Consider the following 24,582-nt stretch of genomic DNA (forward strand, 5'->3'; position numbering starts at 1 on the left):
AGAGCCCGGTATTAAATACAAAACTTGTAACTACAATTTTCATGAAAATATATACTCTGATAAATTTAATACGAAAGTAAAATGTTAGGTTAAAATTACTAATATAAAATTTTCTAAAAGTATTTTATCTCTTATAAAGGTCTTGAATAAAAATATTTATACAAAAGTCTTGGAAAATCTAATAACTATTATATTCTCGTATGGCCGTGATCGTATAGTGGTTAGTACATTGCGTTGTGGCCGCAATAACCCAGGTTCGAATCCTGGTCACGGCAGGGTTGAAGTTAATTTTATATGATCATGTACAGCGAATGCTTTTTTAATCATAGTTGAGATGGTTGAGAAGGACTTGAAAAGAATCCATATATTTAGTGCAGAGTGCTTGATTATAATTTGGTCCAATCTTTATTAACGAGAGCACACAAAATTATAATATTGTTATAAAGCAGACAAAATACTGCCCAAAACATATTTATAAAAAAAAAAATCTGATCACACATGACTGGGATTAGTGAGCATGTTCATTTAGGTTATACACATTCCTGAATATTCTATTTCAAACTATTGGATTCATTTTCTGCATGAATGTCACTGCGTGTATAAACTATCGTATGTTGGGGCTATATGAAGTTGTACATTAATAAAAAAAATAATAATATAGTACAGTATTTCACTTGTACAGTAATTATGAAATTTAAAACGGGCCTGTCCGGGAGTTGAACCCGGGACCTCTCGCACCCGAAGCGAGAATCATACCCCTAGACCAACAGGCCGCCTAAGGGTTGGAGAGACTTGCTTATTTTTAAAATCAGTGTTAATCAATGTTTAAAATTAAATATGAGTCATTAAGTTTGTAATTATTATAATACCATGTCTATTACTGTTACATTTACTATTACAAGTGCTATTATCATCAGTTAATACTATGAATTTTGTATTCTGTTACCTATGTTAGGCTACCCCTGGTTGATTAAATCTAGAACTATTACGACCAATATTATTCAGGGTCGGATCAAAGTTTTAGAATACTTAGTTGTGTGTATGTGCTGTGGGAGCCGTAAGGGGTATATTCGTGTTATAACGAGCCGATCAGTGGTGAAGAGGATAAAAGTAAAAAATAAATAAAAAGTAAGAGGCGTCTCTGGTAATTTTACATATACAGTAATTTTCATTTATGTGTTTGTTAATCCTCCGCCTTCTCCAAACGCCTGAACGGCTAGTAAGCTGATACGTGGGTTAAAAAAGGTAGGGTTGGTCACATTTGGTTCGTGTACATTCAATTAAGTTAAACTTGGTGTCACCAGAATAAATTTTCTTTTATGAATATTTAGGTACGATTTTCAAGGACGGGGTCAGAAGCGTAGACACTTTCAGCAGGCACCAGAAAGATGAGAAGGTGGCGTTTGGAATATGGTGTTATCGGCGAATGCTAAGAATAAGCTACACTGTCAGAAAAACAAATGAAGAAGTACTAAGATTAAAAAAAAAAATCAAGAAAAATACTTGAAATGATGTCCAGTAAAAGAAAAATGAGATACTTTGGTCAAATAGATATGGGTGAAGGGATAATAACAAAAGGGAAGGCAAAGACTGATGAATAAATGAGATTGAAAACTGGGTCCCCAGAGAGATTGATAAAATGATTGGTAAAAACAGCCCGAGAACGTTTTGAGTGGAGGACTAACCCTTAGATATGAAGATGGTACTCCGATTAAGGTGTTTAAAAACGTTAACAATCCTTGAGAGATATACTGTAGGCCAGTTTTCGTGAGCCAACTGTCGTGTCTAATGACTGATTTTGGAATTACCCGGCCTCTTCGCCTCTCTGCTTTTTGGTATTTCTGGGAGAATCAGAAAAAATTGGGATAAATTATATAACATACATTGGTCAATGTTGTTATTTAATATTCATTTCTCAAATTAACAAAACATATGGAGAACCATCAAAATGTTTAATTACCACGCTTAGTAGCATAAACTGAAATGGTCGAGACGTTTTTGGGGGGGTTTAAGTTTATTTATTGGTTAATTTGGATGGAGGGATTGATAAAATGACGTATGGATGATAAGGTGGTGTATCAGTGGCAGCCTAGGTGCAATGGACTGTCGGGTGGACAATTTATGTATTATCATTATAATGCAGGCCCTGTCTTTTTTGTTTGTGTGAACTTGTTACCTGCCAGTTTAAAGTAGTCAGGGAATTTTACTCGGAAAGTTCCACAGGATCATAATATTTTCATTGGTTTTGGTGAAGCAAAGAATTTCTATGCATACGTAACCAAACCAATTGTAAACTTACTGTAATTAATTATTTTACTGAATAAATATTATTACTATTATTTTAACTAACATTGTTTATGACACCCAGAAGTTGGAGCTAGTGCCGAATTAGTAAACTATGAAGTTTACATAATTATATAAACATCTTCGACTCGTTAATATTGTTACATCATATAGCGTAGGTTAGATGATGCTTGCATGCCTGCTGTTGACAATTACAGTATATCACGGTTAACTGCAGTGTGCGGAAGGATCCTGGGTGCTGAAGAGTTGTAGAGCCGAGTCACGTGACCACCTACTTTCCCCAACGTTCTATCAACACTGCATTCACCAGCTACATGGATTCTAATACTGGTACACAGCAATTAAATTATTATTCTAAGAGTAAGATGACTTAAAATTGTTAGAATTAATAGTTAAAAACAAAATTTTAGACAACTTAAAAATATTAGAAGTAATAGTTGAATATCAAATTTTAGAGTAATTTTAACTGATAACATGTGACGAGGTGGCCGAGTGGTTAAGGCGTTGGACTGCTAATCCAATAGGGTCTCCCTGCGTGGGTTCGAATCCCATCCTCGTCGATAAATGTTTTACTCTGGAAACGACAACTTTGAAAATATGGAAACTGTCAAAGTCTAAACTTTCAGCGTTATAATGGACATCTATTACACAAGAAATTGTCAGATTTTCAGGTCTAAAAATTAACCAAAACGACACCTCAAAAAGAAATTAGCCTAAAATATTAAGGGAAGATCCTTAGCGGCTTTACTTTTACTTTTTACTTTTATCCTCTTCGCCACTGATCGGTCACATCTCTGTTACGCACTGTTGCCAAGTACTGGGCAAGTACCGGATCCTGATTGTACCTGAACCTGCTCCAGTATTGGTCAAGTCTGGTCTTGAAAGAGCTCGCACTCGGTGCCGTCACAACACTCTCTGGCAGATTGTTCCAAGAGTTCACAACTCTCACTCCGAAAAAGTTTGCCCTCACAGTTTTCTGAACTTGCGGCTTCTTCAACCTTGAGCTGTGACCCCCTGTGGGGCGAGCGTCCGCCAGCTCCAGGTAAGGACACTCGACTGAGTAGTGTCCCTTGAGATACTTATACACCTCAATTAGGTCGCCCCTTGCCCGTCTTTAGTATAAGCTAGGCAAGTTCAGGCGCTCCAATCTCTCAGGGTAGTTGAGGTGCCGAAGTGCAGGCACCAGTCTGGTGGCCCTCCTTTGAACATTTTCAATCAACTGACAGTCCGTAGTATATCTCGGGGACCAGACGGGGTGACAATACTCCAGATGGGGAAGCATTTCACTCTTGAACGACCTTCTTATAAGACCTAATCATTTATTTGCCTGATTTACCTTCTTCTCGCAATGGCCCGAGAACTTCAGCTCATTGTCAACATACACACCTAGGTCCTTCTCACATTCAGTCTCAAATAGTGCAGCTTCTTCAACCTGTTGGGACATATGATACGCCTGTAGCGTAGTGTATGTGGCCAGTTGTCTAATTTCTCTTTGTTTTGTCTATTTTCTCTTTGTTAGGCTCACATACATACGTGCATGTAGATCTCGCACTAAGGATGGAGGCGAGAAAGGAAACTTAAAATGGCGTTTTCTTTATATATATTATATGTACAGAACAGTCTGGTGCTGGGAAGTTGCTGCGTGGTAGAGGAGTTGCTGTGGAGGAGCTTCTTTAGAGGAGGTCTTCTCTGCTAAAGAGCGTGGTGTTGTTTGGCCCTCACGGCGATGTTGTTGTTGAGAATGTCGGACCGTAGTCCGACACGGGCCTTTGCCAGTGGTTCCGGCTGGAGCTCTTGGAGCAGCCAGACCGGATTGAGGATTTGGGAATGGAGGGTTTCTGACCTGCAGATATAAAAGGATACTGCAGGTTTGCAAGAGTGAGTGGACCCTTGGTCAGTGAGCGCATACCATCAACCCCCACTCCTGGACGTGGTCAGTTTTGGAGTGGCGTGCCCCCCGAACCGGAGTCCGCACTTGCTGGGGGAGGATACTTCTCAAGCTATCTGGGTGGTGGGTATCGTGTGATGACCCGGAGATGGTGAATGTGGTTTGTTTGGGCCCTTCGGGTTAGAGTGGCCGCTGGTGTTGTGTGTTCTTATTGGAAATTTCGAATTCTGTTTCGGAGACTTTGTGTGACTTCACAGTCGAGGGGATAGTGTTCCATAGTGTTCCAGTGGGTTGGCCGCTGGCTCCTGATAGTAGGTGCATTCTCTGGCGACATTTCCGATCGTCTGCCAGGTGCACTTGTACCCTAGTCGTAGTCGATGAAGGCTAACTTCTGCGGGGAGCTTCTGTGCGTGAAGCTGGCGCAGGACAGCGTCAGGAAGCCTGTCTGTGTGGCGGGAGCTCAGTCTACGCATCTCGTCCCAGTGACGTGCTGATGTTGAGTTGCCGTGGGGTAGACTTGATAGGTCTTGCAGCCTTGCAGGCGACTGGTGCCAAGCTGCTGTTATCGCCACTTCAGAGCATCTCGTAGAGCTGCGAATTTGTTGTCAGCTGGAGGGTTGGTGATGACTTCTGAGACTTGTGTGGCTACTTCTGTGGGCAAGGAACAGACCAGGGCGACGTACTTTTGCTCGTCTTTAGATGTTGAGCTGGTGAGAGCTGCCTCCACATGAATTATCCAATCCTCGATGTTGTGGTTGAAGACTGGAAGAGAGATCCGTTTCTCATCCATCCTTGTGTGATGAGTGCATCACTCCGTGGGTCACCATTTGTAGCCTAGTGCATGTGGCCAGTAGTCTAATTTCGCTTTGTGTTTGTCTATTTTCTCTTTGTTAGGCTCACATACATAAGTACATGTAGGAGATCTCACACTGAAGGTGGAGATGAGAAAGGAACTCTCAATTGCGTTTTCTTTATATATATATATATATATATATATATATATATATATATATATATATATATATATATATATATATATATATATATATATATATATACAGAGCAGCCAGGTGCTGGGAAGTTGCTGTGGAGGAGCTTCTTTAGAGGAGGTCTTCACAGCTTGGCTTGCTTGGAGATTACTGGCGCCTTTCGGCTATTTCGGCCGAAGCTGTTTTTTTCCTAAGTCGATTTCTTTGGAGCTCTTCCTTTTGTTCTTTTTGCTTTTCAATTTCCATTCTTCTTGGTCTTGTTCTGGTATATACTCGTAAAGATCTAAAAACGCTGATAATTTTAATGTTACTGAATCTGGCTTTTTTGTCTTTTCTTCGGTCTTGTTTAATTTTGGCTTCTTTTCTGTGGTCTTCTTGGGGTCTTGATTTTTCTCTTCTGTGGTCTTGTTGAGGTCTTGATTCTTCTTTTCTTCGGTCTTGTTGTCGTGCCAGGTAGCCCCCCTCGTTTTGTCTATGTAGGCCGAGAGGAGACTGATGCTATCCAACGCTTCATTGATGGAAAGGTTGGCTCACTACATCTCATTAAGTGGGATGTACCTGTTCGACCCCAAAAAATGAAGGAATACCTTGTCACCCAATTCCCCAAGGGTATTCCCCCCCCCAGTAGAGCTCTGTCACTTCAGGGCATCGGCAGAGCAAGAAGACTTTATAAGGATGGTGCACAACTTAGTAGGATCATCATTGTTTGGAAAAGAAAGGAACCACCTCCTGAGGAGTACCGCTTCTTTGGCAGCATGTACGGTACCCCTAGTAACACCAGTTGGTGGACTCCTTCCCCTGTGGTTTGCTACAACTGCTTCGGGGTCAATCATGTGGCGAAATACTGTCACAAGACAGCCACCTGCGGCTTCTGAACAGGAATGCATAGCACGAGGAGCTGCCCCACCAAGGAAGCTGCCTCTTGGGAGGGGAGAGAGCAGGACTCCCCACCTGGGTGGCAGTGTGCCAGATGCAGGAAGAAGGGTGTGACGGTCTGGCACCCAGGTTGCCCTGGGAGCCCGCCTCCACCCACAATAGCGGTCACACTCAGTGACACCAACGGCAACACTACCGGGTCGCCTCCAGCGCCTGAAATCAACAGCTACACCTCCCCACCCAGGAGGCAGTGTTCCAGGTGCAGGAAGGAGGGTGTGACGGTCTGGCACCCAGGTTGTCCTAGGAGGCCGCCGCCACCCACAATAGCGGTCCCACTCAATGATGCCAACAGCAACACTGCGGGGTCGCCTCCAGCACCTGAAATCAACAGCAACACCTCCCCACCCAGGGGGCAGTGTCCCAGGTCCAGGGAGGAGGGTGTGACGGCCTGGCACCCCAGTTGTCCTGGGAGGCCGCCTCCATCCACAATAGCAGTCTCACTCAGTGATGCCAACGAGGCCGTATCGCCTCCACCACCTGAAGTCAACAGGCACAGTGACTCTCCTTCGTTAGCCAATGCATGTCAGGATAAAGCCTGCCAAGTAAGTGTACCAGTGAACAATGGTAGTGATAGTGTGAGTGGAGCTTCTGAAGGAGCTGGTGCCTCCTCTCATAATGATGCCAAATTGAGGGTGAATAGCCAGAGCGAAACCGCTAGTGATGAAAGCATGAATGGGGATAATGAGCCCCAGACTGCCAGAGTGGTCTCTTTAATAAACCCAGGTCTGAAGACTGTCCATGACCCTGTATGTTTTCCAGTGTTTACAGAGAAGGAACTAGTCCCTGTTCACCTAGCAATAAAGTAGGTACCTGTTGTAAATCGAAAGTTGCGATTCGTATTCATGGACAAGTTGTTGGAGCTTCCAATAATTTGATGACATAAAAACCATTGACTCTTCAGGCTTCTATGCCCTTGACTCTTCATGCTTCTACGCCCTTAACTCATGAGACAGTTACCAGCACCCCAGCACCACACCCTAGTGATGATGACACATCCGATCTGAGAGATGGTCTCAGCATTCTGAGGTATGGTATGGTGGATGACCTAGTGTAACCAGGAGCGGCGGTTTGCTGTACTCAGGATTTTCGTGAACATTGACCCAGTCATCGGACCTTGGAATCAGCTGTGTCTACTGTGAGCAACACACACAAGTCTACGGGATTGCGGCAACAATTTCACATTATCAAGAAATTCTAGAAAGGATTCTTCAATCAAGCCTACAAGATATAGATAGTATCTAGGCATACATAAAGTATATACACACATTTACATGTTCAAGACATGCCTCCACATTGATAGGACATCAATAGGGTAATTGTCATTGTTGTAAGTGTTTGCTTATTTTAATATATACTGAAGTGAAATAATTCCCGGTATTTATTAGAAATAGAAAATGTGGACATTTTCTTTTGATCCCAGGGAGGATAAGAATGTTCATAATTTTCAAACTACATACTTTAATGATGTCAAAGACACATCTTCTTAAAATAAAAATATAATAGTTTTACAAAAGTATCACAGACTGTAAATTTTCAGCCATGCCGTGTAGTACCCTTCACAACTCTTTTGTTGAAAGAGTCTTAAGCACCACACACTCATTCATCTAGCTTGATTACAGTAGCAAAAGTTGTACATTGCTAAGAAGGTGCATTCTTAAACATGAAGTAGGCGAAGATTATTTCTGCCATGTTGCTTTTGATATTGGCAGTAATGTTTGTGTTTTACATCAAGTTTCTTTTCTGTTTTCATTCAGTGTCATCCAAGATGAAAATTGTTCATAACATTTTAACCCAAAAGGCACTAAAATATAGGACCCCTGTAGTAGATAAAACCCCTACAGTAGTAGAGTCCCCAGCTTAGTGTCTACACCTATGTTTATAACACGGTTAGGGTTGTATAGGATGTGAGCTTATTTAGGCCTCACAGAGCTTGGCCTGTGGTGACCGAGCAATGTAATGGCCCCTGTCTCATCAACACAAGTATTATATAAATGGGTTACTTACATCTGATTTATATTCAGATTCACCCTCTGTAACTTTCCACTGGCTATGAGGTTACATGTTCAATGCACGTGATAAGGTGTGCCCACGGGAAGCTGCATCATACTATGCTGAGTAAAGGCATAAGTAGCCGGCTCTCTGGCCACCTAAAGCGAGCAGTAGTTTGATATCCTTGACTGGAGGACGACGTTATTTGAGAGCCGTAGTGGATGGCTCCGTCTTCCCTCACCTTCCCTCGAGGGGGAACGACGTACCCATACCGTTCTCCCTCAATGGGTCACTACTCAGCAGTCACTCACATCAACTAATATCGAACGGACGTTGATCCACGTTTATATTACATAAACGCCGCTCTTTCTCATTCATTCATAAATAGTGGAACTTACGGTTGATATACACTCAGGAATTATAGACATAATACTTTTATAATAAAACAAGAAACTTCAATTGGGTTTCGTTACCAAAAGCCCAATTATATTATATGTGTACCAACCTGGTTAACTGGGGAATTAACCAGCGTAACAGCACCCAGATGAAAGTTGCACCCAGGATAGCTGGGTTTACAGCATATAATAGTGAAGCAGGAAGTGGCCTGCTCACTTATGTAAAGAATGATCTGGTCTGTAAATGTATTGAAACTCACAATGATGAAAGTATTCACTATCAACAATTTACAGTAAAGACAGCAAACAGTCAATTTTCGCTGTATAACAATGCTATGCTGTTTATGGGGGACTTAAACTCTCGTCACACTGTCCTCGGTGATGTCCAGTGTAACTCTAATGGGAGGGTGTTCGTGAATTACATCAATAATCATAATATCACTGTGTACGACACAAACAAAGTGACAAATCTGATGGGGGCAGACTTGATTGTGTGATTGGGTATAACCTAGTAGACAGTAATGTCAAGGCTAAGGTCATCTCAGACCACCTAGTCAGTGATCATTATGCAATACTTACTGAATACACTGTTGCTGATGTCAAGTGTGAACCCCATCCTAAGCTCAGAATTAACATCCTAGATAATCTTAAACTGCACTTCAAGGCCTACATCCACAGATGGTATGCTGGATATACACCTGGGTCAGTGGATGAATTTTGCTGTGATCTTGTGAATGTCATTATCACATATTATACCACCTGGGTTAAGTCAAGGAGGAAGGGGGGCAGCACTAAACCACCTCCGTGGACACATGACCCCATCCTCACCAAAGAAGGAGAGAAGGTAGAACAGCTTGCCAACATTTATAAGCAAAATAAAACTAGTGATAACCTCTTGGCATTTCTCAAAGCTAACAGAGAATTTCGTGAACTCAAAGGTCAGGTGAGAAACACCTATTGGGAACAATTCTTACAGGGGATTAATAGAACAACCACTCTAGCAGAAGTGTGGAACAAAATTAGAGCCATTACCAAGTCACCCACCCCAGTCCAGCTTCATCACAGCCCTGCGGAATATGCTGACATGCTATTAGACCAATGGTCTAGTGTGTCACAAATCACTTCCCTGCCTCCTGACATACAGTAATATCTTAACACCACACATATTAATGGGGGTTTCAATATTGAAATAGCCTGTTCCTCACCAGACCTTACCGACCAGTTTCCTATAACGCACCACGAACTAACAACAGCACTAATGAAAGGTGAGTCATCCTTCCCTGGTGAGGATGGTATAACCTATAACACCCTGAGATTGTTGAATGAGATCCCTAACCACCCACTGCTTGACCTGTATCAAATGAGCCTCACACAGGGTATTCTGCCTAAGACATGGACTCATGGAAACATAGTACCAATCCCTAAAGCTAATTCTCCAAACTTCAGGCCAATTTCACTCACATCCTGTATGTGTAAAGTCCTTGAAAGAGTTCCATCTCATATGCCGTATATCCCTTTCCTCTGACTTGGTAACACTGCTGCACCGGTGGGGGGGTGGGGGGACGCAGAGTTGCTAGCCGGAATTTAACGAGTCTTACGCTGCATTTTATGAGGCTCTGAAAAATTTTTTCTAGTGGCAGCTCTCACACCATTCTGCATCTGTCTCCAGTGCCAGGCTGGTGCCACGACCGGCCACACTAGATCACCTCTACTATGGATACTACTGTGGACAAAACACTGCAGCTTTCATGGCTTCCAGTACACCTAATCTTAAGTATTTTCATGGGGTCTCGGGACAACTAACCTTAGCTAAACTAACCTAACTTATCCTTCAGTAATGTACAATCACCCACAAAAGTCCTGTCACCTCTCCTCCTGGCTCACAAATCCCAAGATTCAGACTGGTGAACCCGAAGCAGTAGACTGATACATTATTCTGTCCATAAATGCTTTGGATTCATGAATCTGATTCTGGGGATTCATGGGACAACAGGAGAGGTGACAGGGATTTTGTGGGTGATTGTACTGTACTTTTATGGGGTCTCGGAACACCTAACTTAATCAACACGTGACGCTGGCTACGTTTACACACCATAGTCCGTTTCAGCGGGAATATTTTACAAGTCGAGTCTGCACAAGTAAAAACATTTCGGGAATAACTTTGCGTCAGGTAAGTCAGCTTATAACTTAACTCTGCTTTAGGTGAGTCAACAATAATATAAACTCCCTGGCAGCTGGTTGTCATCTGGCAGAGACGAGTATCGGCAAAACATTTCTGATTCTTGGTGTTTTTGTTTTGTTTTTTTTTGTAGGGAAAGGAGGAATGAAGGAAGATTAGAGGTGGGGGAAGGAAGTTATAGTTCAGAAATTGAAGAAATTCAGGAGGAGGTAAGAGAGGGCGGGCTGACCGCCTAGCTAAGCTAATAGTGTGTTAGGGTTGTGTCATGGGTTAGTTATTGTCTGCCGGTACAGGCACTAGACAGCCTACCCTGTCCCATTTATGGGTGATTTAAGGGCCTTATTTCATATTCCGCCGACCCTACTGGCGGATGCTGGTCTAGGGAGGTTGTCTATTGCCTGGCCGTGTAGATCGGGGGTGGAAAGGGACCTTTTGAGATTTCGTAGCTTTTTGGGAACCATGTATGGTTGTTGTCGGTATCTGGTGGGAGTCTTTGAAGGAGTTCTTGCTCTGATCGTTCTATCTTTTGCCAGATTCTGCTGGCCAGGGTGTGCAGCTGCTGGTTGATGGGTTTCATTCTCAGGTCTCTATGTATCTCGGCTGTGGTTCTGGTGAAGGGGTATCTTTCACCTGTGACGAATCTTAGGGCTTCATTTTGGACCACCTGTAATTTTAATATTTGAGTGGTGCTCATAGTATGAAGAGGTATTGCTGGGTAAGTTAATATCGGTGTGATAAATGATGTCACCAGGCGGAGTTTAATTTTCTCAGGAAGCGCTTTAAAGCGGTATAGTTTTCTCAGCTCTCTTCTTGCTTTTTCCTTCCTGCTGTGGACATGATGGGAGTAACCTGTTGTGGATATATGTAGGCCCAGGAGGGTGCCTCTGCTTTTGTATTCTATCTGGGCATTATTGGTTACTAATGGATGGGTTTTCCTTCTGCATAAGGGTATCACTGTGAATTTCGGGAGACTGGTTTGGATTTTCCATTGTTTTTCGTAGTTATTTACCCTTTCTAATTCCCGCCTGGTATTTTCGGCCTGTAACGCTAGCGATTTTCCTTGATGTGTTGTTATTTGAGTGATGTCGTCTGCATACATAATATCTTCGTTACCTATTCTAGTGGGAGGCGGGGTGTCACTTGTCCTACCCTCAGTCTTGCATTTCTGCCGTCAAGAAAGTTGCAAAGCAACTTTTCAATGTTGGTGGGAAGTCCGAGTTGGAGGATCTTATATTTTAGACCGTCGTGCCAGACTTTGTCAAATGCCTTCGCTACATCCCGGAGAGTTAGATTGCATTGTCTACCACTGGTTGAACCAAGACGGGAGGAGGCGGGGGCAGGACGGAAGGGTGAGGAGGAGGAGGGGACAGGATGGGAGGGTGAGGAGGAGGAGTGGACAGTACGGGAGGGTGAGGAGGAGGAAGAGAATGAAAAGACGAGATGGTGATGATAGAATGAGAAAAATGAAGAAGGAAATAGGGAAGAAACATTGATGAAGATAATGTTAGGGAGAATAAGAAGGAACAGAAGAAAAATGAAGAAGAAAAAACAGAAAAGAAGCAAAGAAGGACAAAAGAAGAAAATAATTAAAAATAAGTAAAAGAAGAAAAAGAAAAGGAAAAAGGCAAAAAAGAAGGAAAAAAGACGAAAAAGAAAAAAGAGGAGAAGAAGAAGGCGACGACTAAGGATAAACAAGAATATGTACGTCACGTTAATCATTATTGCTCCTCTAATTAACAGCCACATTGATCTACCACACAAGACCCTGAGCAAATTACCTCTTCAATCAATCAGAGACCAAGAACAACACATTAGTTCCTGGGGTAAGGGGAATAGAATAGGATGGAAGAGAGGAGAGAGAGAAGAGAGGAGAAAGGAATAGAAGAGAATAGAAGAGAGGGGGGATAGAGGAGAGGGGGGATTAGAGGAGAGGGAAAGAAAGAAAGGAAAGAAGAGAGGAGTGGTGAAGAAATGAGGGGAAAGAGAGGAGAGGGTGAAGAAAGGAGGGGGGGAAGAGAGGAGTGGGGGAAGAAAAGAGGGGGAAGAGAGGAGAGAGAGAAGCGAGAGGGGGGAAGGGAGGAGAGGGGAAATAGAAAAGGATCGAAGAGAGGAGCAGGGGAAGAAAGAAGGGGGAAGAGAGGAAGAGGGGGAGAGAAGAAGAGGAAGAGATGAGGGGGAAGAGAGGAGGGGGAAGGGAGGAAGGGGTAAGTAGCTAGGTGTTGAATTGAATTGAAACAGTTTATTTAGCCAGAAAAATACGGATACAGAGCGGATAATAACAACAATATTAACATGGCTGAGCTAGTTGAAAACCTAAGCTCTCTTTGAGGCACCTGATATATACTATACATTTATCTCAAGGAAATATTATGTAACCTATAGTATCATCTGGAATAGTACAATAGCATGGTGGCAATAAGAGCATCTCATAATGTTACCACGGTTATCACTTCAATATTTATTAATTATATTTATTTATTTTTTATTTATTTATTAATTTTTTCATTATTTATACATAAATTACAGTGGAGTTGAAAAACATAAGTATAATGGGGAAGCAGTACAACATGGGCTGTACAGTAATAAGGTTGAACAAGAGGACAGAGCTGTCAGGATTATGTCTAGTTGGCAATTATGTTTACTGCATTGGTAATTACTAACCTATTTACATGATAATTTCCGATAAAACGGTTTTGATGGTACAATAAAAGCAGGTACTGTAAATATAGTAGGTGTTACAAGAAATATTAATACTTCGACAATAGATATTTTTTTTAGAGATATTTAAAGGAAGGGGGCGTAGTCTTTGCACGGATGGGTGGGGGTAAGTTGTTCCACACCATGATATTTTATGGAGGTCTGGGACTGAGAGGAGCTCATGGGGGGTGGTCTTAGTAGCTCTGGGCACAGCAGTAGGTGTTAATATCTTCGAATTTAAAAATTTTCAATATAGCAACTTTTTCGTTTATGTGATCTGTTTTTTTTCAAGTAGGTCATTGTCCGTACAACTCTCTTTTATGCAGTTACCAGAGATTGTGTTTTTGAAGAGCCAGAGTCCCCCCATAGTGTGTGACTGTGTATCAGGTGTTGGTAAACAAGATCATGATAGATTTCTTTCATTGCTGTAAGAGTGAGTGACTGTCAAGTGTGTTGCAGTATTATACTCAGCGCTGTGTCTCGACCAGCCAGTGTGACACATGACGTGGAATGGACAATAAAGAACCACGTACCACGATGGATGGGGGTGAGGGGGTGGGGGAGGTAGTGGGTGAAGGTAATGAGTGGTGGGTGAAGCTGGGTGACGCTGGGATGAGGCAAGGTGATGAGGTGAGTGACGAAGGTGAGATGGTGAGTGACGTTGGGTTGAGGCAAGGTGAGTGACGCGGGTGAGTGACGCTGGGGGAGTTTACGTCACCTACTATTCACGGGACTCACAGAGGATAAGATTAAAAGCGGAGATCAATATCTGGATATTGAAAGATGGCTCCCGGGGACACACACACACACACACACGCACACACACACGTGCACACAACACGCGCACGCACACACAAGCCCGCAGACACAAGCGCGCGCGCACACACGCACACAAACGCACGCGCGCGCGCACAAACACACACACAAACACGCGCGCGCACCCACACACACACACAAACACGCGCGCGCACACGCGCGCACACGCACACACGCGCACGCACGCACACACACACACACACACACACACAGGTGCACATGCACACACACACACGCACACATGCGCACACACATACGTGCGCATACACATACGTGCACACACACACACACACACACACACACACACAGTGAGGTCCCAGGTACCCAGTGATAATTCCCCTGAGACTCCATGATAGAGAAGCCTGGGACCACACCTCACCCACTTGAGTGAGTAAAGTCCTGTGACAACTGACCACGTGGTGTCCCCATGATGCTACGACACCACGTAGTGAATGAGTTGCTGCAGCATCATGTGAAGTTCCTCATAACACCATCTGTGAGGGAATTACTACAGCACGTGATGCCCCTCATAACACCATCTATGAGGGAATTACTACACCACATCAGGCCCCTCATACACCATCTGTGAGGGAATTACTACACCACATCAGGCCCCTCATAACACCATCTGTGAAGGAATTACTACATCATCAGGCCCCTCATACACCATCTGTGAGGGAACTACTACATCATCAGGTCCCTCGTAACACCATCTGTGAGGGAATTACTACACCACGTCAAGCCCCTCATAACACCACCTGTGAGGGAACTAGTACTCCACGTGATGCCCCTCATAACGCCATCTGTGAGGGAGTTACTACAATACGTGTCTGCTGTTCAACACCTCAGCTCACATGATCTACGTGTGTAAACATTAATCTGTATGTTCACTGTATGTTCCTTCACCTTTCTCTAATGAAGGCTTTTGTTAAACCACCAATGTATGTAATAAGTCATTTATGTCCAATGTATATTTTCAGCCTTCGGGCTGCAAACTTTTTCAATAAACCGTTTATTATTATTATTATTATTTACACACACACACACACACATACACACACAGACGTCTATCATTTAAGTGTGATTCTCATTTACAATAACTGAACCTCATCACCAAACCTGATAGGTACCCTATCCAGCATGTCCAGGACTTCCACCACAAACTCCATGGCAAGACCATCTTCTCGAAGATCGACTTGGAGCGTGCCTTCCACCAGATCCCAGTAGCACCTGTAGATACCCAGAAGACAGCCCTCACCACTCCGTTCGGTCTCTTAAAGTATGCCTTCATGAGTTTTGGTCTTCGCAATGCAGCCAAGACCTTCCAGAGGTACATGGACCACATGGTTTGCGACCTCGATTTTGTCACTGTCTACATAGACGACATTCTCGTCACATCTCTGACGCCTGCCGAGCATCATCACCACCTACAGCTCCTTCTCCAACGCTTGCAGAACAACAACATGAAAGTTCATCCTGCCGAGTGCGTCTTCGGAGCCTCTTTCATTGACTTCCTCGGTCACAGAGTCTCGCCGAGCGGCATCCAACCCCTACCACAGAAGGAAACTACCATTAGGGAGTTTCCCAAACCTGAAACGGCGAAGAAACTCCGAGAATTCCTCGGTTTAGTCAATTACTACCACAGCTTCATTGCCAATGCTGCTACCGTCCCAGTATGATCTTCTCAAGGGACTCACAAAGACGTCTCACAAGCCTCTCATTTGGACTCAAGAGGCTGTTACGGCATTCACCACTATCAAGCAGCACATCACACGCCTTACCCTCCTGGCTCACCCTGCACCCAACGCCCAGACCACTCTCACAACAGACACTTCTTCTACTGCCGTGAGTGCCGTCTTACAGCGACATCAACGAAATTCTCATGCCCATTGCCTTCTTCTCACAGCGGCTTCAACCACCACATCTCAAGTACAGCGCCTTCGACCGAGAACTCCTGGCCGTATACCTTGCTATCAAGCATTTCCAGCACTTCCTCGAGGCCCGTCAGTTCACCATCTTCACTGATCACAAGCCCCTCGTCCACGCCTTCGCTTCAGCTTCCCAGGCACATACACTTCGTGTCCTTTGCCACTTGGCTTACATCTCGGAGTTTACCAGCGACATCCAACACATTAAAGGCAGCTACAACGAGATCGCTGACACCCTCTCTCGTTGTATATCCAGCATTCTTCCCTCATCTCCACCCATAGATTACGGACAGCTCGCCGTGGCTCAAGAGAATGATGGAGACCTTGCAGTATACAAGACATCCCCCTCAGGTCTCCCCCTCCAAGAACTCCCTGTTCCCGGCACGAACATCAAGTTGTGGTGAGACATGTCCTGTGGGCAGCCTAGACCATTCGTGCCTCACCTCCACCACCGCGCTGTTTTTGACCGCATCCATGGTCTCAGCCACCTCCCAGTATGTGTGTTGGTTCCCTAGTATTAATGAGCGCTATTTCTGGAACATCTGTCAGCAGTTCCACTAGGTGAATACCATCCTCATTGATTTTTGCGGTCGAATTGAACGTTGGATGGTGGGCATTAAAGTCCCCAGCAATGAGCACAAGTTCCTGTGTTGCTTGTGTCAGTAGTTCACCGGCTTCTAGTCGTTTGGTAGACGGTTTATAGATATTGTATACTACAAGACTGTCGTTTGCCAGGTGTATCCGAACAGCTTGTGCCTCTACTCCATTTCCACAGTAAACTGGTTCTACTTCTGAACTGGGGATGGTCGCCCTGACGAGAATCATGCTGCCATGGGAGTTGGGCCCCTTTGGTACAGAGTACTGTTAGTATCCAGGCAAGCGGAATTGTTTATTTTTGGACATCATTGTTTCTTGCAGAATGAGGACATCAATATTGTTAGCTATGACTGCTGCTTGTACAGTATGCCGTTTGTTGGACAGGCCTTGTACATTCCACTGTGTTATCTTGAGATTACAAGGAGGTGAAACTATTCTATCATTATCTCCTCGTCGCTGGTGCTGTAGTTGCTCTCGGCGTTCATGGTTGAGTCGCTCTCCTCCTCGTCCGTTAGGGGTGGTGGCTGTTTCTTGGGCACCTGCTCTGAGGGAAGAGCAGGAGGTGGAACCTCAGGAGTTTTTTCTTCTTCTCTCTTCAGGGTGCTGTCGCTCTTTGCTGTGATCATGTGTTTGCTGATGGTCTGTGCTCGTTGTTCTATTCCTCGTGATTTGTTGCAAGGGGCTTGAGGTTTCACGGTTTTGGGTGATCTCTTGGATGACAAGTTCATCCTCTTGTCTGATGTCTGTCTCTGTCTCAAGGGCGTCGTCTGTTTCACTCGTAGTTGTGGAGTTTTGGGGGTCTGGTCTTCCTGCATCTTTTCTGTTAGCTGTGTCATAACTGCATTTATTATATTTTCGGTGCTGGCATCTTGTGTCTTCATTATCGTAGAGAAAATCACTATCATAATAGTGATCATCTGTTTCATTTGTTCTTCGGTGAATGCCGCTTGTAGATTGGCAGGCTGGAGTGTATTCAGTTGGGTGGTCGCCTGAAGGGGTTGCAGTGTCCCAGGCAATATGGTGTTCTCAACCAATACTGGAGTGTTCTGTCCTTTTACTGCTGCACAGCTCTGAACCTGCGGTTGGGGAGTCCACTGGTTTGTCATGGTTTCCTGCATGGACTGATTTTGTCCCGGTGTCTTCAGTTTTGTCCTGAATCCTGGTGGAGGAAGTGGAGGGAAGGAATCCTCTGACAGTTGGGGCGGAGTGGGTGTTGGGTTGACCGTATTCTGTCGCTGTTGACCCCACACGAATGTGCTCTGAGGTGCTTGTGTTCTGTATTGTGGTTGAACTTTTGCCATTGCAACTTTTATCTGCTCTCTCCTCTCTGGGCATGATGTGCTCCAAGCGTGGTGTTTCTTTCCACAATTTGGGCACTTGGCTGTCGTGATGGTTCCGTCCTTGTGTTTTTGAATACACAATTCTGTGATGTGGCTTTGGCTGCAAATGCCACATCTCACATTTTTGTGGCACCTGGATTGGTGATGTCCAAATTTCTGACATTTGTAGCATCGTAGTGGTTCTGGGACAAAAAGACTCAACTTGTAAGTCCCCCAGTTGCCTAGGTCTAGCTCCTCTGGGACTATCCCCTTGATGTTCACTAGCACTTGCCTTGTCTGTGCTTTGTCCTGGCTCGAAACACAGCGCTCTGCCCTGGCCACTTTTGGATGTTTTATGATGACTTCTACAGGTAGTTCCAGAGGATATCGTAGTAGGACCATTCTGGTTGTTTTCTCCTCGGGGTCTAATGGTATTATCGTGACCGTCCTCCCGTTGAGATTGGTGACCTCGCTGAGGATCTTGGCTGAGTTGTTGTCTTGAGGGGAAAGTATCAGGTCTCCAACTAGATTGGGGTTCACACTGAACTTGATGTTCTTGAATTCCAGTTCCAGTACTACTACTACCTCGTATGCATGGTCGAACTCGGTTTCCTTGGGAATCTTGTACTTTGTCACATTCGGATTCGCGATGGTGGGTGGTTCTGCCACGGGGTAGATTGCAGGGGTCATATTGTCCATGTCGGAGAAGTCTTCTTCCTTCCGAAGCCTCTTGTGGCATTTTCCTTCCATTGGGTACGTCTCTCTCGCTCGTCTTAAATCAATAGATTGACAGTGAAGGCTCACTATACCTACCTAGTTCCTTGTTGCCCTAGGACCAGTGCCGTAGCCAACCCCCCCCCCCCCTCCAGAGGGTCGTAGGTTGGTGGCTCTGGTTTTGCAACAGGACCTCCAAAAAAAGGAGGAGCCTACTCTACCCTATCAGCTCAACTCACCGGCCTAGTTCACACCCCTCTAAGGGGCCCCTTTGTGGCCTGTCCTAACGACAGTTCCCGCAGGGTTCGTTAATACTGGGATAATCGGTGAGGGCACTAAGAAATGTGAGCCTAAAACACAGAGAAACAAGCAAGTCAATTCAACAGAGACGAGATATCCAAGTCAGAGAGAGGGTGGCGTGTGTGGCGACAGTAAGTCTGGCTAGGCGCCGTCGTGAGCAAGTGGGAAGCACGTGGGTAGGGAGTAAATACGACATACGTCTTCTCACATCCCAGCCAGGATCAGCGCTCTTATCACCTTTTGCGTTCTCCACGGTGATTGGATCCTGCACGGTTCGCACCTCATTTTCTAATCTGGCAGAATCATATAAATACACCTCAGGCTGGCTAAACTCTCTCTAACCCTCTCTCACCATGAACGGTTACGAGTTTCATAACGTGGCGCGGATACGTCCGGATACGCCGACCTGCGCCAAGAAATTAAACCTCCTAGTTCTCAAGAAGTTCTTTGAAACTAATGAGATCATGGGGGTCACCAAGGTGGAATGACTGAAGCTCCATGGTGACATCAAGATCACCTTCGCCGAGAAGGGTATGCCCGTAATCTCCCACGCCGAAATTGCCCACGTGGACAAAGCAGAGCTGAGTGAGCTCCTCAAGGGGCAACTCCAAGTTGTGAAGAAGCTGTCCGACACCACTGCCCTCATCGGACACCATACAACCTTACCCAAGGAGGCTCAACTGGCGTAGGTAACTGTGCCAGTCAAGCCCTACTGCAGACCGAAACGCTGTTACAAGTGCCAGCACTACGGACACACTGTCAACAAGTGTGAGGCGCAGGAGGACACCTGCTCCCTGTGCGGCAACCCCGGACACCGCTACACGGTCTGCCCCAACACAGTAAAAAAAGGCGCTGCCTGTGGTGGCCCACATTCCTCCGCCGATCGGACCTGCCCGAAATGGAAGGAGGAATGCAGGATAGCCAAGGCTCGACTCGACAAGAAACTGAGCTACAAAGAGGCCCTCCTTGCTGTATGCTCCCAAGACAAACAAAACCAGCAGAAAAGAAAAACCAAGAAAAGAAAACTCAAGAAAAGACACCCACCACACAAAATCAAGAACACCACGAGGCCCGTGGAGCTGAAGCCCACGTGGTCAACCTCACCGTCTCCGACTTCTTCCACACCTATGAGGACATAAGACACGAGGAAGACGAACAACAAGACCCAAACACGAATGAATGGACACTGCAAGAGAGCAAGAAGAGGAGGAGAGTTAGAAGAAAATCTACATCAAGCTAAGAAGAATACCAAGACAGAAGACCAAGACATTTCCTCCACACAAGAAAACAACACACACAAACAAGCCGACCAAGCACTGAAAATCCATGGCCCAACCCAACATGCACCTGACGCTTGACCTGACGCTAGCCTGACTCTGTCCTGTTGCCTCCTGGCCGCGTCCAGGCGAGTTGCTGCTGCCTCCAACTTTTACTCCCTCATGCAAGCGGTGTTTAGCCACTGCACCTATTCTCTCCTCCTAAAATTCCCTTCAATCCTCCCTTTATCCTTCCCTGAACCTCCTTCCCCCCTGTCACTAGCATTTCATGTTCATGTAAACTTGAACTAACACAATCCGGAGGAGTGGTGACCCGAGGATCACACACCCAACACAGACAAAACCAAATACGTGCGCTATGCGGTAACCAAATAAACGCAGCCGTGTAAAGCCACGGCACTATCTCTCCCACTACAATTCCCTTCCTAACCTCCTGCTCCTTCCTCTGTTATCTTCCCCGCTCTGACTTTCGCTACCAACAACTTTTTGGAGCTTCTAAACTTGAGCTAACTAACCGTGGACATCATTCTACTCTACTGATATGAACCAGCAAGACCTCTCAACAGCGCCTCACCAACCTCCTCAGCCGGTCAACACCCAAAGTGCAGCCCAGTTTCCTGGCCTCACCACGGCCACACCTCAGCCACCCAAGCAGCAGACAACGACAACCACGGAAAAGACAAAAGAAGCACACACCAAGGCACCAGAAGGAATGATACACGTATCAGACCTAGCCAAGGTACCGACAACCTTCGCGGAGGGCCTAGCCGGACTACTGGGCCACAAGATCCAACCCACACAGCTCCAAATACTCATGGGGAGCATCCTCGGGCAAGTCGCCACAGCTCCAGCCACCTCAGTGGAGGAAGCCACGCCGGTCCTCACACGAGTGACAGCCGAGGTACACTCTGCACCGAAAAAGGCCACCAGAGAACCCAAGATACCGACAGCTCCCAGAAAGAAATTGAACGTTTCAACACCCCTGAACCGAACCACGGCCCAGAAGGCAAAAACCACAGAACAAGAAGATATGAACCTGATCCAGTCGGAATCAGACCTGAACATTTCCATCGAGGACCACCAGAAGTCCCCGATGAAACAGTGGTGGAAAACATCAACACCCTGAACATCCTTACATGGAATGCTCAGGGCTTCAAAAAACAAGAAACACCTCCTGCAAGAAGCAGCAGCCAAGGACAAGCTTGACATCATACTGCTACAAGAAACACTTCTACAAGAACACCACTGTTTCAAATTCAGTGGTTACAAGACATACAGGAGGCATTTCACACAGGCGTCAACAAGAGGATGTATGATCTTGGTCAAGTCAAGCATACCCTCCTCCGAGGTCACGCAGCAATTTCCATGTGGGGAAAACATCGAGACACAGGCCGTCAAAGTAACCCTCCAAGAACGGGAATTAACTGTTCACAACATCTACAAGAACCCAAGGAGCTCACTGGAGGTGACTCAATTATTCGCTTCGGCCGCTGACCACGCCACACTCATAGGAGGGGATTTCAATGCACATCATCCCTTCCTAAGCTCGGTAAGCCCCACAAATGAAGACGGCCTACACCTATACACCACCTTTCAAGACACACCCGAGATCTGCCTCCTGAACACCGGAGAGCCCACCCACACTAGGGGAGGAAGGCTAGATCTAACCTTCGTCTCCAGTGCAGTACAGCCTTCGGCCTCCTGGCAGCTACACTCCACGCTGACCAGCGACCACTTCGCCGCCCTAACAACGCTGAAGGTGAACAAACTCCCCACTCCACCCCCGCCGAGATGGAGATACAATACCCAAAAGGCAGACTGGGGACTCTTTAAGAAACACCTGGCTAAGTGGCGCAAAAAATCACAGCCGGCCGGCGCAGCATCCGTGGACGAGACAACCCTCCACCAACAATTGGTCGAGGTGTTTCACCAAGCGGCAGAAGAGGCTAGTCCAAAAACAAAACCCACATCAAGACAGTACAAGGATTACTGGTACTACTGTTCCAGGGTGAAAGAACTCAACCACAGAGTGAACATGGCCCGAAGAAACTACAGGAGACATCCCACGGAAACAAACAGACATCTCCTGCAAGTCATAGTTAAGGATACCAGGGAAGAGAAGGAAGATATAGAAAACGTAAGCTGGCTCAAGTGGTGCTCCAAACTGAACGAGCACACCTCCCTTGGCAAGATGTGGGCCCAGATCCGAAGGGCATCTGGGAAGGCAACACCACCACCACCACCATCAACCCATCCCAACCCAGAAGAGGAAGCCGAGAGACTTGCAAAACTGTTCTCTGACCGAGCAGCAACGAAAAACCTCCCGAGACAGGCGGAGGAGACACAACGGCGTCTGCGACAGGTCAGACTCCAGTGATCGAAGAGGCCTGCAACAGTGAAGATGACACCGACAGACCCTTCAACCAGCAAGCACTCCAGAAGTCGCTAAAACGAAGCAAGGACACAGCTCCAGGGGCCGACAGGATAACCTACTCCATGCTTTCCCATGCCGGTAAAGCCGGACACGAGGCTTTGCTACAAGTCATCAATGCTTCGTGGACAGCACAAAGACTCCCACTGGAATGGAAGAAGGCAGATATGCAGCCCATTCCGAAGCCCAGAGAACCAGACAAACCGAGGCCCATCTCCTTTCTCAGCTGCATAGTGAAGACGAGAGAAAGAATGGCTCTCAACTGACTCAAGTGGAAAGTAGGCAGCCCACACCCTCACATTTTTGCTTACACCGAGAACACCAGCACAGGCAACAACATCGCCGAGATACTCAGCACAGTGGACTACAAACCAGCTCTGGTGGTCTTCCTCGACCTGGAGAAGGTCTTCGAACTAGCAAATCCACTGGCCATTACAACGACGCTCGCTGAAAAAGGCGTCAAAGGAAGGTTGCTGGGGTGGATCAAGAACTACCTCACACAGAGAGAAGCAAGAGTACGCTTTCAAGGAGCAACCTCAAGCTACAGGGTCCATGAAAACGGAACCCCACAAGGAGGCATCCTCAGTCCAATGCTGTTCAATGTCCTGATGGAAAATCTTGTCAAACTTCCTTTCAGACAAATAGCCAAGCTCCTATGCTATGCAGACGACTTACAGCTTATAGTAAGTGGATCAAACAGACTAGCCAACACGCAACACGCACTCCAACTTATAGAAGAGGAGTGCAACAGACTTGGAATCAAGATAAATCCAACCAAGTCGAAAGCGATGGCCATCTGCACAGACACCAGACAAGATGCTCTCCATACAAAACACGCCGGTAGTCTGGACCAACACCCACCAGTGTCTTGGAATCTGGTTTGACCAGAAACTCACTTTCAAGCCGCAACTCGAGTATGTCAGGCACAGGACGAAGAGCAGACACAATATAATGAGGTCGCTCACCAGCACAACCGCAGAAGCAAACCTTCATGTGCCCAAAGCCTACTACACGGCCGCCATCAGATCGCTGGTAGATTACAGTGCTCCAGCACTCATTGGACTGAGAGATGACCAAATAGCTAAGCTAGAAGTCATCCAAAATAATGCTCTCAGGACCATGCTCGGAGCACCCATGTGGACCAGAATTTGCAATTTGCAAATGGAAACTGAACTACCACCCCTGGCAGTACAAGTCAAGCAGGTGACAGCTGGTCTCCTCGCCAAAATCTGTAGATCAGATAAGCCCACAGCTGCCAAAATTCGAATCAGTGCCTCCCTCCACCTCGACCACAGAGTGCGAGGGGCCACCTGGTTGCACAAGGCAAGCGAGGTCATCCGACACCTGCAAGCAGAAACACTCGTCAAGAACAACCAAGACACACGAGGCAATGGTTACGTAGTTCCTCCACCATGGAGCCCTACACCAGCCACATTCAAAATTACCGACCTAGGCGATAGTAAAGCCAACCTCCAGAAGGAGGACCTCAAAAAAATAACTCTGGAAGCCATAGCCACCGAGACACCGGCTGATGCAACATCATACTTCACAGACGGCTCGGTGGATCCAAAACATCATACATCCGGAGCGGCCTTCTACACCCAAGGTCAGACCCTCCGATGGAGACTTTCTAATGACTGCTCCACCTTACAAACAGAGCTGGTAGCAATCTCAAAGGCCCTACAACACGCTGCAACACAACACAACAAGTCCATCATAATTCACATGGACTCGAAATCGGCCATGCAGGCGCTGCAACACAGTCAACCAACAGACAACGTCAACATCATAACCTCGATCCTCGCACAGCTACAGGAATTCCA

The 24,582-nt window shown here is 45.9% G+C and overlaps 3 non-coding genes across 3 annotated transcripts; 2 read left to right on the forward strand and 1 right to left on the reverse strand.

Annotated features, from left to right (window-relative positions):
- The first annotated feature begins 203 nt into the window (after window positions 1–203).
- Trnah-gug lies at window positions 204–275 on the forward strand. The gene has a single exon. It is a non-coding gene; the product is annotated as a tRNA-His (tRNA).
- Window positions 276–701: 426 nt separating this feature from the next.
- On the reverse strand, window positions 702–773 carry Trnap-cgg. Its single transcript has one exon. It is a non-coding gene; the product is annotated as a tRNA-Pro (tRNA).
- A 2,009-nt stretch (window positions 774–2,782) lies between these two features.
- On the forward strand, window positions 2,783–2,864 carry Trnas-gcu. Its single transcript has one exon. It is a non-coding gene; the product is annotated as a tRNA-Ser (tRNA).
- The last annotated feature ends 21,718 nt before the right edge of the window (window positions 2,865–24,582 follow it).

The sequence above is a fragment of the Homarus americanus genome, unplaced genomic scaffold (assembly GCF_018991925.1).
Source record: "Homarus americanus isolate GMGI-L3 unplaced genomic scaffold, GMGI_Hamer_2.0 scaffold36117, whole genome shotgun sequence".
Taxonomy (NCBI): Eukaryota; Metazoa; Arthropoda; class Malacostraca; order Decapoda; family Nephropidae; genus Homarus; species Homarus americanus.